Genomic DNA, 15,992 nt, shown 5'->3' with positions numbered 1-15,992 from the left:
GTCTGCCTTGGCCCTTTTGGGGTTATAAAGGTGAGAGGGGGCTGAACAGAAAAGTCTCGAAGCAGCCCTGCCGAGCCTCTACAATTTCCAGGTACTGTTTCTACCAAACCCCTCCCTTGCAGAGGCGCGGGTGAGTCGCCGTGGCGCTACAGGACGCGTCAGCGGACGTCTCGGGGGGCGGGGAAACGCGCCGCCGGAAGCGGAGGGAAGGCGGAGCCACGCCCCCACCGCCAGCCTGCCACTCTCTCTTCCGCTGCCCGCACGGGGCACGGGCGGGGCTGAGGCGGAAGGGCACGGAAGGAGGTGACGATGTAAGTGAGCGCCGGCGTCGCGGCGGAGGCTGCAAAGGAAGCTCGGTGGCCGTGGCCGCTGTGAGCAGGCCGGACACCTCCTCACTGTCTGGGGTTCCCTAGAGCTGGCGAAGGCGGGGCCTTAGTCTGAGCTGCGGCAGTATCTGAACCCGCGGTGGGGCAGGTGCCGGCAGCGAGCGACGTAGGTAAGTAGGTGCCCGGTGTCAAATCGGGATGACTTACGGACCGGGCTTGCTGGCCATTCCCGCGCCAGAGCGCGCCAGCTCAGCACCCCGGCCTGGAGGCCTCGAGCGCTGCCCTCCCCCACGCCCGAACCGGAGGCAGCAAATTTCTCCTTGGGCGCTGCTCTGCCTTTCTGGGGGCCGGAAGGGAGCTTGTCCCGAGGGACCTCTGTCCTCCCCTTTTTCTTTCCAGTTTGAACTGTACGACGTAGAAGCGGAGAAAGCTGGGGCCCCTCCGAGGCCGGGGAAAGGTTTGAGAGGAAGAGCTGCTGTTAGAGGTCCTCCCGCTACTGCCGTTTTTAAAGCCGAGAGTTTATGTTTGTTCGGACAGCTCTGCTTCCTTCCTGCCTTTGGTTCCTTCCCCCCGCACACTCTTAAGACCCTGTTGTAGCGAATGTGTGTGGCACAATTAAACATTAGGATGGGGGGGAAGTCTGTTTTCTATGAGGCTTTCTGTTTTTCTGTCTATGCTGGGCAGTATCAACCCCCTTTCCACTGGGCCACTCTGTTGGGGGAGGAGAGACGCCGAGAGGATGTGGGAAATGAGGGTTTTGTATTTAAGTCGGAAGAGCGGAGTTAAAATCCTAGCCTGCCATTTGTTAGTGGTTTTAATCTCGTGTTAGACACTTAGACATTTTTAACCACATGTAAAGCGGAGCTTTCTTATACCTACATAAATACCTGGGAGAATGAAGAGAAGTGAAAAAGCAGAACATCAGCCATTAAACATTTTGGATTTAAGAATATCCTGGACATTTAATGGTAGGTTCTTAATTACATCTTTTACTCAGAATAACTACACTTGCTATGGAGGAGGGGGCCAGAGGAGAAACTAGTATCTTATGTGGTTAGAACCTAACTGTGGGCTCTACTTTGGGTTGGGCAGCATTAGGACGAGGTCAGACTCTCCTAGCTAACCAGATGTCTCATGTTTAATGATAAGCATTATTGGTATATGAGGAATAACCTAAATCAGTTTTGCTCCTTACTCAAGATTGTTTTGTCCAGTGGGCCCTTTCTAGGATAAAAAGCTGGAGGGGCTTTATTTACACCTTGGCCTGCTTTAGAAGAAATTCTTTGCATATCTTTCTGAGGACCCCTCACTCTGCCTCTAAAACACTTCGTGTTAATTGAAAATGTGCAGAGAATAAAAACAAGAACTTGACCTTTGAGTGGCTGGACGTTACAGTCCTGAGTTAATCTGAGGAGCTGCCCTTTCTCTGTATTGGAGAGAGTAGAACATACCCCACTCTGAAGTTTAGTTTTTCTGTATGTTTTATTTATTTTTGAGAGAAAGTATGAGTCGGGGAGGGGCAGACAGGGAGACACAGAATCCAAAGCAAGCTGCAGGCTCTGAGCTGTCACCTCAGAGCCTGACGTGGGGCTCGAACCTAAGAACCGTGAGATCGTGACCTGAGCCGAAGTTGGAGGCTTAACTGACTGAACCACCCAGGTGCCCCTGAAGTTGAGTAGACCCTAAGTTAGAGAAGTGTTTGGGGAGGAGCGAGCGGATATGCAGCCAAGTGATTTGAGTAAGTTGCACCTGTTCTTACAGTTGCTTGCTCAGACAGATTAAGGATGCTTCCTTTTCCTTAATGGAACATGACAATGGCTGCCATGCAGTATGTAGCCAAGTGCAGTCTTCAGTTCCTTTGACACAGAATTGTCAGTTGGGAATTTTAACTCATGGACACGAAAGGGACCTTAAGGGTTATCTAATCCAGTGGTTCCAAACCTGGCTGGGCATCGGCTGGGGTAATTAAAACAAAACCCCAGGTGCCTGGGTGGATCTGAAGTGGCACATGGGTATTTGTGGTCTTTAAATAGTTTCTCAGGTGATACTCAAGTTTTGAAAACCCAGATGTAGAGCAGGTTTCATATATTAGTTTATAAACAGGCTCAGAGATGAAATGTAATGTCCAACTAGTTTGTTGCCTTCCATACCTTTTTAATTTTTTTCTTTCCCTTCCTTTTCTTAACAAATCACTTTACTTGAATCATTAGTACTCTTTTGTACCACCTTGAGCCCAGAAGATAAGTCCTTTAAGTCCGTGGCTCAGTATAATTCTGTTTTTGTAGTTTCTTATGCATTAACACTCCTTAAAGCTCTTTGATGAAAGTATTAACTTTTACAGTAAAGTTTCTTACTGAATGTTGCTTAGGTTTGTTTTTTGGCATAATTATATAAAGGTTATATCACTTTGTAAATCAGCTTTTTAGTAGGCTTTTATGCCAAGCTTTCACAAACCATGGAAAAATTCTATTTAAGAAAATTTTGCTGCTGTTCTCACTTATCATAAACCCAGTCAACTTTACACAGACTTTTTTTTTTTTTTTAAACCCCTTCCTCTATCCTCATATGTACTCCTATGTATGACCACTCTGTATCGCTGCTCAGCTTCCAGTGAAACACAGTTTGAGAACTGGGCTCTAAACATCTCTAATTGCCTTATAAACACCTAATTTAACTAGAGGCTCTTGGTATTTAAGCTTGTCCTTGAATTTTTAGTCCCTTTTCTTTTGGTTAAGTTGTAATGTGTCACTGGTTTAAAGAATTTGATGGGGTGCCCAGGAGGCTCAGTCGGTTGAGTGTCTGACTTCAGCTCAGATCATCCATGATCTTGTAGTTTGTGAGCTCGAGCTTGGCATCTGGCTCTCTGCTCTCAGCTTGGAGCCTGCTATGGATCCTCTGTCCCCCTCTCTCTCTGCCTCTCCCCAACTCTCTCTCTCTCTCTCTCTCTCTCTCTCTCAAAAATGAATAAATATTTAAAAAATTTTGATAGATGCCTGGAAAGGGTCAACTGATTAGGTGGTAACAGTATTTCATGTGTATTTTTCTTATAGTGAAAACCTCTTGACTATTTTTTGTAATATTTTCAGAATTGCTAAGGTAACGAGGCAGAGTTGAACATTCTCTTTTAGGGAGATATACTCATTCTCAAATTATTCTTCAGTAACCTCATTGCTTTAGTATCCCTGTTCTGTGTTAGTAGGAGAGCCACAAATAGACCCTACGTCACAAGTCCATAGGATGCTGAATTATTTTCTAAAAGTGACCCTGTTTATTAGCATGTTAACTTCCTACAACCAGATGACAAAGGGCATTCTAAATTTGCTAATTAAAAAAAAACATGGTAACAGGGGTGCCTGCATGGCTTAGTCAGTAGAGCATGCAACTCTTGATCTTGGGGTCATGAGTTCAAGCCCCACATTGGGTGCAGAGATTACAAAAATAAGTATTTTTTAAAACCCCCAGGTTAACAGATATGTAGTCTGTGAATTCAAGTCTAGAGAAACATGATATGTGTCTGAGATGAAAAGCCGTTACTGAGTCTCCAAATTTTTTTATTTTTGTGGCTGAAATACCTTAATTCTGAGGTTTTAAAAATTGTTGAGTTTCAAATTTTGACAGCAAAATTTTCAAGTTAGAGGTACTTAAAAAGGATAAATCTGAACCCATGGTTCCAGTTTTAGTCTAAACTGATATTACAGGTTTAACATAGAAACCAAGGCGGGCTGAGGGTAATAACAACTTGAAGACCCAGTGAAAAGTGGAGTTTAATAGAAGTCATTTGCTGGTCTTTGAGGCAGTCTTCTATGTCTGTGAGGACTTGAGAGCATAATGGGATACCATTTGTTTTAATTAGAAAAATTTTTTTTAATGTTTATTTTTGAGAGAGAGAGCAAGCAAGCAGGGGAGGGGCAGAGAGAGAGAGAGAGAGGGAGACACAGAATCTGAAACAGGCTCCAAGCTATGAAATGTCAGCACAGAGCCCAGTGTGGGTCTCGAACTCGTGGATGGCAAGATCATGACCTGAACTAAGTCATATGCTCAACTGACTGAGCCACCCAGGCACCCCTAATTAATTTTTTTTTATTTTGAGAGAGAGTGAGCAAGGGTGGGGGAGGGGCAGAGAGAGAAAATATCTCAAGCAGGCTCTGCACTTCTGCACTGTCAGAGAGGAGCCTGATGCAGGCTACAACCTACAAACTGTGAGATCATGACCCGAGCCAAAATCAAGAGTTGGACGCTCAACTGACTGAGCCACCCAGGCGCCCTGAGATTTGTCGATTTTAGAGCACACTGGATGGACTCTCATTAGAGAACCTTCAGTAGCAGTATCTTTGGCTTTCCTTTTGAGCAAGTTAGATTCCTCAAAAAAGAATCTTCAGGGGCACCTGGTTGGCTCAGTTGGGGTTGTAAGTTTGCAACTCTTGATCTTGGGGTGGTAAGTTTGAGCCCCACAGTGGGTACAGAGATTACTTAAAAATAAAATCTTAAAAAAAAAAAAATCTTCACATCTCCTGCTTGGAGCTTTTAAGCTGGCTGCCAGCAGTCTGGTAGCTAACCTGAGTGAAGGGATAGAGATTTTAGCCCTTAGTGTGTAAACTCTTTATGTTTGGTTAACTATTTTCAGTATGATACCCATATTCTTAACTGGGCCAGGAATCCATTGTTTTACCTTCTAGAGTTGCACTGTCCAATATGGTAGCCAGTAGCTACATGTAGCCACTTAAATTTAGTGATTAAAATTAAAGAGTAAATACCTCATTTGAACCAGACACATCTCAAGTGGTCAGTAACCATATGTGTCCAAAGGCTACCATGTTGAATAAGGCAGATATAAAATATTTCTGTCATTGCAGAAGTTTCATTGGACAGCACTGTTCTCGTATAGAAAATAATTCTCCAGGGGCGCCTGGGTGGCTCAGTCGGTTAAGCATCCGACTTCGGCTCAGGTCATGATTTTGCAGTCCGTGGGTTCGAGCTCCGTGTCGGGCTCTGTGCTAACAGCTCAGAGCCTGGAGCCTGTTTCAGATTCTGTGTCTCCCTCTCTCTGACCCTCCCCCGTTCATGCTCTGTCTCTCTCTGTCTCAAAAATAAATAAACGTTAAAAAAAAAATTAAAAAAAAAAAAAAAAAAAGAAAATCTCCATACTTGTGTAAAGGTGAGATAGAGGTAGTTGGCTGGTTTTGTGGAGAGTAGGAGGTTATCTAAATGATTTGGTCTAATTTTTAGCACCATGTTTACACCTCTCTCATAAAACCTGATGCTGCCAATTCCTGATCTGTTTTGAGGCACTGTTGCATAAACTGGATTGCTTCCCCTTTGCGAACTTGAGATTAACTTTTTTCAGTCTTTAAGTCAATCTGCGTTCCAAGTTCCAAAAGGTTTTGTTGCCCCCTCTTCCATTTTGTGTATATATGCTTTAAAAAAACCCAAAACCTTTTTATCTATACATTTCATTGTATATAATTCATATTTTAAAAAATAAAGTTAAAATAATGTTTTATTTTCATTTTAATGGGATTTTGGAGGGAGTAAGAGTAAAATGTGTTCAGTCTGCCATCTTTTTCCATAAGTATAGTATGGAGCATTCATATATGAACAACTGTCTCCGTTAAAAACAAAACAAAACAAAACAAAACAAAAACCCCTACCCTGTCTATCTCGTATTTACTTGGGCTTCTTGGGCAGTTTTATATATTGTCTTCTTCAATCTATCTTGGTTTTTGTTCTCTCCATTCTATGAAAATTTGACTTACAAATGTCATGAGAATCAAATGGAGACTTTTTAATCCTTATCTTGCCTTTTTTGTTTTGTTTTGTTTTGTTTTTTGTTTTCTAAGTAATCTCCACACCTAATATGGGGCTCAAGCTCACAACCAAGATCAAGAGTTTCATGCTGTACTGACTGAGCCAGTCAGGTACCCCAGTCCTTATTTTGCTGGAGCTCTCAACAGCCTTTGACCATTTCTCTTCTTCTAGAAACTTTCTCTAGCTTTCCTGATACCACATTAACCTGATTTTCTACCTATTTCTCTGATCATTCCTTGTCATTTTCCTTTGCTAAGTAGTCTTCCTTTATCTCACTCTTACATCCCAGAGTTCCTCTGAATACTGCCCTATGGTGCATTTGCTTCTTCCTTTTACAGAGTCTCCCTAGGTGAGTTTATCAGTTTCTGTAGCTTTAGTTATTATAAGCTGATGGCTTAAACTATAATTCCTATGGTATCCTTTTTTTAGACTTCCTGACCTGTATATCCAGCAGTATACATCCAGATGAATTTCCTACAGTCACCTCAAGTCTACCATGTCTAAAACTAAAGACATAGCCAGTATAACCTTCCTCCAGTCTTTCTCCATTTGTTCCATGTAAATTATACAGCCATCTACCCAGTAGCTCATACCAAAACTCTTACTCCTCTCCCTCCACACAGTCTTCTAAAAAGTCTCAAGATTGATTCACTTTGCTGTTTCTCTCCATTGTCTCTTAATCTGAGTGACTTTGCACCTTGCCTATATTTACCTGCAACAGCCTCCTAACAGGTTTCCTTTGCTATGGCCTTCTCCCAGCCATTCTGTACACAGCAGGTAGAATGATCTTTGTAAGTATACAGATCAGGTCTTGTACCCCTCTTTATCTTTTAGTGGCTTGACACTACCTTTATGTTAAGTAGCAGCACCATTAGTTTACATTTTCTATTCTCCGGGTCCTCCTCCAAGTGATCCTGAAGTTTCTTTCATTTCCTTTGAATACTGCATTCACTGTCCTGGGCTTTTGTTGATCTGTTCCCTTTGCCTAGTAACTATTTATCATCCTTTGTCTCAGCTTAAAAATAATTTCTTCAGAGAGGTCTTTCCTCCTGACCCTTTGCCAGAATAATACTCTGTTGTTGTTGTTTTTAACATCGAGTGCAAGTGGGGTGAAGGGGAGAGAGGGAGAGAGAATCCCAAGTAGGTTCCATGCTGTCAGTGTGGAGCCCGATGTGGGGCTTGATCTCAGGAACTGTGAGATCATGACCTGAGCCAAAATCAAGAGTTGGATGTTTAACTGACTGAGACATCCAGGTGCCCCTTCCCATAATACTCTCAATTTGATCTTCTATTCATTACATTTGTGAGTACCTGTTCAAATGACTCTCACATTAGACTATAATAATTTTTTGAACACTCATATGTCATCATATTTGTAAAAACTCATTTATTGAATTGCAATTTGAAAGATGTTTGTATATCTTTATAACTTCAGCATTATTGGTGATATAACCAACACCAAGAAATATGTTAGATTAACTTTTTAAGGTACAGTTCGGATAGTTTCTCTAATTTGGGCAGGACTTTTAAGATTTTAATTATACATTTTTTTACCCCCTTCTTCAGTCTAGATTTGTTATGGGCTCATAATTATGTAGCTCTGTGTGTGTTTTTAGAATAAAAAACATAGGGGTGCCTGGGTGACTTACTCGGTTAAGCATCTGACTGTTGATTTTGGCTCAGGTCACAATCTCCCGGTTTGTGAGTTTGAGCCCTGCATCAGGCTCTGTGCTGACAGTGGAGAGCCACCTTGGGATTCTCTCTCCCTCTCTTTCTCTCTCTGTCCCTCCCCTGCTTGTGTTCGTTTTCTCTCTCTCTAAATAAATAAACAGACAAACATTAAGATTTCCCAGTGATTATTACATTTAAGTATTAGGAAGAATAAATTCCAGATCTCCTTTTATGTTGGTAGTGCACAATGAGAATGTATTTGGATTTCATATTAAGTTTATTTTAATTTCTTTTTCCATTGATAAAGGGGCACCTGGGTTGCTCATTTGGTTTAGTGTCCGACTTTGGATCAGGTCATGATCTCATGGTTTGTGAGTTTGAGCCCTGCATGGGGTTTGCTGCTATCAGCACAGAGCCTGCTTCAGATCCTCACTCTCCTTCTCTCTCTGACCCGCCCCACCACCCAAAAAGAAATAAAACCTAAAACAACAACAACAACAACAACAAAAACCTTTAAAAAAAAAAAAAAAAGGTAAAATATAATACCCTAAACCAGAGGTTCCCAAACTTTCTTTGTTTACTGCCCCCCTTAGTGTCTTTTTCATAGTATCCTTAGGCCTAATAATTAAATAACTAGTAATTTATTAAGTAATTAGATCTAAACAACTTAAGTACTTATAGTCTAGCAACCCAATAGTTGTTTAAAAAATACACATCAGGAGCTGGGTGGCTCAATCGGTTAAGTGTATGACTTCATCTCAGGTCATGATCTCGGCAGTTTGTGGGTTTGAGCCTCACGTCGGGCTCTCTGCTATCAGCATGGAGCCTGCTTTGGATCCTCTGTCCCCACCCTGTACTCCTCCCCCACTGATTCTCTCTTCTTCTTTTTCAAAATAAATAAACTTAAAAAAAATTTTTTTTAAATACACATCAGTTGAAAGACAATATAGTATTTTTATTTCATTCTTAAATAATCAATTACCCAATGTACTGGTTGGGCACTAGAGAACTTCTCAAACCTTGGAATCATTAGACACTGCTACCCACATTTCCTATTTCAAATAGATTTTTGCAATTTTTTTTTTTTTTAATCATCACAGTAACCAACAAAAACCCAACTTTGCAAAGATAGGATGTCATTAGAAAGAATATACCATGATCTAATTTGAAACTGAATTGTATTAAACTGGTAGTTTGTCATGTGTTTGATAGGTATGACAGGTAAAGAATATTGCTTTTTCCCCCTCTGATTTAGAATGCTTTGTGATATCCCTCTGAATTTACTGCAGAACCCTTGGGTTCCTTGGCACATAGTTTAGGAACTGTGGGCCTAAACTCTTAGTAGTTTGGTGTGAATTCTGATAGACATGTTTTCCCCTATAAATATTCAAAATACACGGCTTTTTCCACTTAGCAAAAAATGGGCTCGTACATTTTGTTTAGCAATTTTTTTTTTTTTTAATTCAGCAGTGTGTTATGGTAAGGAAATTGGATTGAATGTACACATTTAATTCCACAGCAGCCTGAAAACTCCATTAAAACTGTAGAGAAGTGAGGAGTGCCTGGCTGGCTCAGTCAGAGCATGCAACTCTTGATTTTGGGGTGGTGAGTTCAAGCCCCACATTCTGGAAGCTGGAAAGCAGAAAAGACTAGTGGTAACTGATTAACAGACTTGAGAAAGCTGAATCCTAAACCAACGAGTAGAGAAAGCCAACAAGTAGTCATGTTTGTGTTTCAGAACCTTTTAAAAGTTTCAGGGTTAGTGAGTAGTGTCATGGACTGTGGACATATAGGTGAAGGTGAGACTAAAATATATATACATAAGCGATTGAAAGTCTGTTTAAGAAAAGTCCTTCCAGATCTGACATTTTCCTCTCCCTATACATAAAAACAGGATAACTAAAGATTTAGTATGTGGTGTGGGGAGGGTAAAACAGTCTCTGGTCTGAGGGAACCTTGCCTATTTGAGGATGGGATGTAGATGCTTTATAAAGGGACTAAGTAGAGGGGCACCTGGGTGGCTCAGTCGGTTGGGCATCCGACTTTGACTCGGGTCGTGGTCTCCCAGTTCGTGGGTTTGAGCCCTGTGTTGGGCTCTGTGCTGACAGCTCAGAGCCTGGAGCCTGCTTTGGATTCTGTGTCTCCCTCTCTCTCTGTCCCTCCCCTACTTGCACTCTGTCTCTATCTCTCAAAAATAAATAAATGTTAAAAAAAATAAAAGGGACTAAGTAGAGAAATGTATACTGAAGGAGAAACCTCTAGCCCTCTTTCCTCACTTAGTTCCCAGAATCTTGCTCCTTTCTGCCATTTCCTGTTTCCCAGCAACAGCCACTTTCAAGTCTTTGAGCTGTTCTTTTGGTATCGACAGCGTGTCCCTAAATTAGCTTTGTTTTTTTTAATGTTACTTTTGATTTCCTAGTGTTAAGCTTTATCTGTAGACTATGGAAGATAAAGATTTACTTCTCTTTAACATGTGCTCTTCACTTCTACATACATGTACACGTCTGCTGTCCCATCTATCCTCACTGTGTAGTGATTCTGTAATTTTGGCTAGAAGCGTTTTTTCTCAATAGGGGCAGTATTGTCATTTTGGATGAGACGGTTCTTCGTTATCCTGTCCATTACATGATATTTAGCATTACACCAGGCACCAAATATCAATACCAACCTAAATTCATTGTAACAACCAAAAATTTCCCACACAGTTCTAAATACTGGACTGAGAGGTATGATAAGGAGTGTCTGGTTGAGAACCATTTGATTAGAGCAGTGTTTGCCTTTTTATGATTATGTAAATGGTAGTCACAGCTAAGTTATGTAGTACTCTATGATTTATAGTGACTGTTTTTCCTTTCTTGTGCAACTTTTTCTTGTCCCTAAAGTGAGTAGTCTTTTTAGTAAACTAAATATATTTTCAAGCTCTCTTCCAGTTGTATCTCATCTGTCTTTGCATTCAGACATTTTAGAAATTCTATCAATTTCACATTTTTGGAGACATCTTTCCCAAATCCTTTTGACCTCTTTCTTCTGGATTGGTGGCTCTCTAGGCTTGAGGCATAGTTGTCACTCTGATCTTTCTTTACCATTTTCTTTAGGATTTCTCTTGCTTGTGTGTTGTTTTGGATCTTTCCTGGGTCTCAGGTCTTTCTTCATTTACTCCCTCATTTTGTCAGAGTGTGACAAAATGTGGCTCCCTGAGAAAAAGATGCATGGTAGTTCTGTATTTTAATAACTTACATCTCTGAAAACCTTTTTTCTATGCTCAGTTTTGATTGATGAATTGGCTGAGTTTCAAGTTCTGTGTTGAAAATAATTTTCCCTCAGACCTTGATCTTCTGGTTTATAATCTATCTATTTCTTTCTTTCTTTCTTTCTTTCTTTCTTTCTTTCTTTCTTTCTTTCTTTCTTTCTTTCTTTCTTTCTTTCTCTTTCTTTCTTTCTTTCTTTCTTTCTTTCCTTTTGCCACTTTTTTCTTTTCTTTTTTTAATTTAATTTTTAATTTTTTAATTTTTTTTATGTTTACTTTTTTATTTTTGAGAGAGAGCATGGGTGAGGGAGGGGCAGAGAGAGGAGACTCAGAAACTGAAGCAGGTTCCAGGCTCAGCTGTCAGCACAAAGCCCAATGCAGGGCTCAAACTCATGAACTGCAGGATCATGACCTGAGCTGAAGTCAGACACTTAACCAATGGAGCCAACCAGACACCCCTGTTTTTCTTTTTTAAAAATATTTTTTTAATGTAATCTCTACTGCTTAATGTGGGACTCAAACTCATGACCCCAAGATCAAGAGTCATATGCTCTACCAACTGAGCTAGCCAGGTGCCCCTCATTGGTCTTTTCTATTTTTAAAACTTTATTTATTATTATTTTTTAAGTAGGCTCCAAACCCAGCCTGGAACTCAGTGGGGGGCTTGAACTCACGACGGAGATCATGACCTGAGCTGAGATCAAGAGTTGGATGCTTAACCGACTGGGCTACCCCGCTGCCCCTCTACTGGTTTTTTAGTCTCTATTTTATTTATTTCTGTTCTTTATTATTTCCTTTCTTCTACTCGTATTGGGTTTTATTCTTCTTTTTCTAGTTCTTTTAGGTGTAAGTTTAGATTACTCATTTGAGATTTTTTTCTTAAGTTTATATATTTACTTAGCATGGGGAGGTCGAGAGAGAGGGAGAGGGAGAGAGAGAGGGGAGACAGAGGACAGAGAGGAGAGAAAGAGAATATATGAATGAGAGAATATGAATGAGAATCCTGAGCAGGCTTCACACTGCCAGCAGGGCTTGAACCCACAAACCACGAGACTGTGACCTGAGCCAAAATCCAGAGTTGGACACTTTTAACCGACTGAGCCACCCGGGTGGCACCCCGAGAGATTTTTTTTTTTCTCTTGAGGTAGGCCTCTATCACTACACATCTCCTGCTCAGAACTGCTTTCGCCATGTCTCAAAGATTTTGGACTGCTGTGTTTTCATTTTCATTTGTTTCCGTGTATTTTTTGGTGTCTTTGATTTCTTTGTTCACCCATTGGGTGAACATGTGGTTCAGCCTCCATGTGTTTGTGGTTTTTAATTCTTTTTTTTTCCTTGTCATTGATTTTTAGTTTCATACCATTCTGGTTGGAAAAGACACATAATAGAATTTCAGTTTTAAATTTATTGAGACTTGTTTTATGGCCTAACATGTGATCTTTTTCTGGACCAGGACCCCATCCAGGATTACATGTTGCCTTAGTTATCCTGTCTTCTTAGGCTTAGTCCTTTAATCTGGGACAGGTCCTCAATCTTTTTGTCTTTCATGACCTTGACTGACACATTTTTTTAAATGTTCGTTAATTTTTGAGACAGAGTGTGCACTGGGGGGAGGGGCAGAGGGACAGAGGATCTGAAGTGGGCTCTGTGCTGACAACAGAGAGCCCAGTGTAGAGCTCAGACTTACGAACTGTGAGATCTTGATGTAAGCTGAAGTCAGACGCTTAACTGATTGAGCCACCCAGGCACCCCTGTTTGACACATTTGAAGAGTATTGGCCAGTTATCCTATAGAGTATCCGTCCCTCAGTGTGGCCTTATCTGTTTTTACTTATGATTAAATTCAGGTTATACATTTATAACATCACAGAGGTGGTACATCATACAAGTGACATTGTGCTACATCAGGAGGCATATGAACATCATATCTTACTACTACTGGTGATGATAGCCCTGATCACCTGACTAAGGTGATGTTTGTCAGGTTTTCTGTTGAAAGGTACAACTTTTCCCTTTGTGATTTTAAGTATCTTGTGGAGATACTTTGAGACTGTATATATCTTGTTTCTCACTGTATTTTTTCATCTAATTTTCTTTCCTGAGTCTGTTGTTTATGAGTTGCAAATTATAACTTTTCTATTTCCATTATTCCTTCTGTATTTATTAATTTGAAATTCTGTGTAAGGAGAGCTGTCCCTTCTCCCCATTTATTTAGTCATAAATTTTATCATATTGTTGCAGACTAGGGCATTTGTTTTGCTCTTATAATCCATTTCTGTCATTATATATTTAGTTGCTCAGAGTCTTTGACCATGGCAAGTCTCTTTAGGTTGGTTCCTGTGTTCTTTTGACATGTTATAATTTCTTGAGCACTTTTTTTTTTTTTTTTTTGCTTTCTGGCATTATAATGATATTCCAGGCTCATCTATTTGTTCTGTCCCGCTCTGGCATCAGTCATTTTTTAAAATGGGAACCAAGATCTGGGTGCTAGGGGTGTTCATTGCTACTGGGATGTTACTGCTTCTACACTAAGTAGACAGAGCTAGGAAATACACATGTGTGCACATTTCTAGATGTATATCTGTGTATATGTATATATAAAATCATGAACTCACGGATACTTCTGATTTCATTTTGTCATTATAGATTCAAACCTGTCTCAGTCTGTTCATTATCTGCTACTCCTTTCATCAATGGTGAAAAACCTAGCTCTATTTATCTACAACTTATTTTCCTATGTACTCAGTTTTAGAGTATTTACAAAGTTGCGGCATCTGGATGGTTCAGTTGATAAAGCATATAACCCTTGCCCCATGTTGGGCGTGGAGCCTACTTAACTAAAAAAATTAGAATATTTACAAAGTAGTTTCAAAATTAACTCATTCATCTGTGAAGACTAATTTGCTAACTAAAGTACAGTATTTGTATACAGTCCTTTTGTTTCTAGTCCTGTACAGTCCAAATGTTTTTGAAAATTACTTTGGCTAATTTTTTCATACTTTTTCAGTATAGTTATTTATTTGTCATTCATTTGCTATTTGTATTTCATTTTGGAGTCCTCCTGCATTCTGGTTGATTTTAATTATTTGTGTGTGTGTGTGTGTGTGTGTGTGTGTGTGTGTATATATATATATATATATATATGTATGTATTTTTTAAGTTATTTATTTTTGAGACAGCGTGAGCAGGGAAGTGGGGGACAAAGATTCTGAGGCAGGCTCCACACTGACAGCAGAGAGCTGGATGCGAGGCTTGAACTCATGAACCATGAGATCATGACCTGAGCTGAAGTCAGACACTTAACTTACTGAGCCACCCAGGCACCCCTATTTGTATATATTTTTTAGTATATGAAGCATTAACATGGTTTTAAAAGTCAGAACTTTATAAAAAGGCAAGCTTAGAGAAGTACCACTCTCATCCCTGTGCCATTTTCCTTCTCATTCTTTCATCCTATACATATCTATAATTTCCTGTATGTTGTTGTTCTCATTAGTTTCTGGTTTATCCTCCCATGTTTGTATTTTTATTTTATTTTGTCTTGGGGGACGAAAGGGCAGATATGTGTATATTTTTGTAAGTTTTCTTTCATGAGAAGCAGCTACATGGTAAAGAATTTAACCTTGCCCCAAAAGCAAGCCTTTATCCTTGGCTTCTGGGAGGTAATCTCTAAGCCCTTGGAATGTCATGCCTTGTTGGAATGTCTGTATTTGCCTGGGAGCTTTGGATCACCAACAGTCTAACAGCATGAATTAGGATGGGGATTGGCCATGCCAGAAGGACCGACAGTGTAGTTTAGGGTAATGACTTTGGTATCAGTGGATCTCCAGAGGGGCTGAAAGACTGAGCTCAGTCTTGTGGGCAAACAGTTATGCCTAAAAACCCCAATAAAAGCTCTGGATTTCAAGGCTCAGGTAAGCTTTCCTGGATGGCAATATTATCATGCACTGATGTCAGGACAGTAAAGTTCTCCTGTGTTCATGGTGCTAGAACACCTTATGTGCTTCTCCACTTGGCTGATTTAATCCATATTCTTCAGCTTTAATAGACCATAACTATGAATATAATAGTTTTCAGTAAGCTCTGTGAGTCCTTTTGGCAAATTGCCAAACCTGAGGCTGGTTTTGGGAACTCCCCAAACTTGCAGTTGTGGTGTCTGTGTGCCACGGTCATATCTTGGTGGCATAGTATTAATACTCATTTGAACTTGGCTTTTTTCACTTACCCTGGAAATCATTCCATGTTAGCTCATGGAGTTCATTTTTATTCTTCTATAGCTTCACTCAGTGTGTGAAAGAACCATACTTTATTCAACTACCTTCCTGTTAGGTCTCCAGTATTTTGCAATTACAATGTTGTAATGACTAACCTTGATTTTGTATTTTCATTTTTATTGGAGGTGTATCTTAAGGATAAATTCCTAAAAGTGGGGCTGCTAGATTAAAAGGTAAATACCAGGGTTTGTTAGATATTGTCAAATTCTCCTCCAAAAGGATTTTATCGGTTTGTATTGCTATTAGCAAAGTATGAAAGTTTCTTTTCTCCCACCAACAGAATGTGTTGTCACAGTTTTTGCCCGTGTTTTTATTGAGGTATAATTAACATATAGCATTATATCATTTTTAGTTCTACATCATGATTTGCTATTTGTATACATTGCAAAATGATGACTATAGTAAGTCCAGTGAACATCTACTACTATACTTAGTAACAAAGTTTTTTTTTTTTCCTGTGATGAGGACTTTTAAGATTTACTCTCTTAGCAACTTTCAAATACACAGTACAGCATTATTAACTATAATCACCATGCTATACATTACATCTCCGTAACTTACTTTATAACTGGAAGTTTTTACATTTTGACTCCTTTCACTCATTTTGCACAACTCCCCAACCCTCTTTGCCCATTTTTTTTTTTTTAAGTTGAACATCTTTTCTTATGTT

The 15,992-nt window shown here is 40.0% G+C and overlaps 1 protein-coding gene across 6 annotated transcripts in view; it reads left to right on the top strand.

Moving 5' to 3' along the window:
• The first annotated feature begins 260 nt into the window (after positions 1-260).
• The window catches only part of SENP5 (SUMO specific peptidase 5), a 51,833-nt gene continuing 36,101 nt past the window's right edge, over positions 261-15,992 (top strand). For 2 of the 6 annotated variants that reach the window (XM_058730953.1, XM_058730952.1), the window contains exon 1: positions 263-496. The gene's annotated coding sequence lies outside the window, so the exon portion shown is untranslated. Of the gene's footprint in view, positions 497-15,992 lie in introns of all 6 variants that reach the window. The other 4 variants (XM_058730955.1, XM_058730954.1, XM_058730950.1 and 1 more) reach the window with 4 other exon arrangements.

Source organism: Neofelis nebulosa, chromosome 5, assembly GCF_028018385.1.
Source record: "Neofelis nebulosa isolate mNeoNeb1 chromosome 5, mNeoNeb1.pri, whole genome shotgun sequence".
NCBI classification, from domain to species: Eukaryota; Metazoa; Chordata; class Mammalia; order Carnivora; family Felidae; genus Neofelis; species Neofelis nebulosa.
This window is presented reverse-complemented; position numbering and strand designations above follow the sequence as displayed.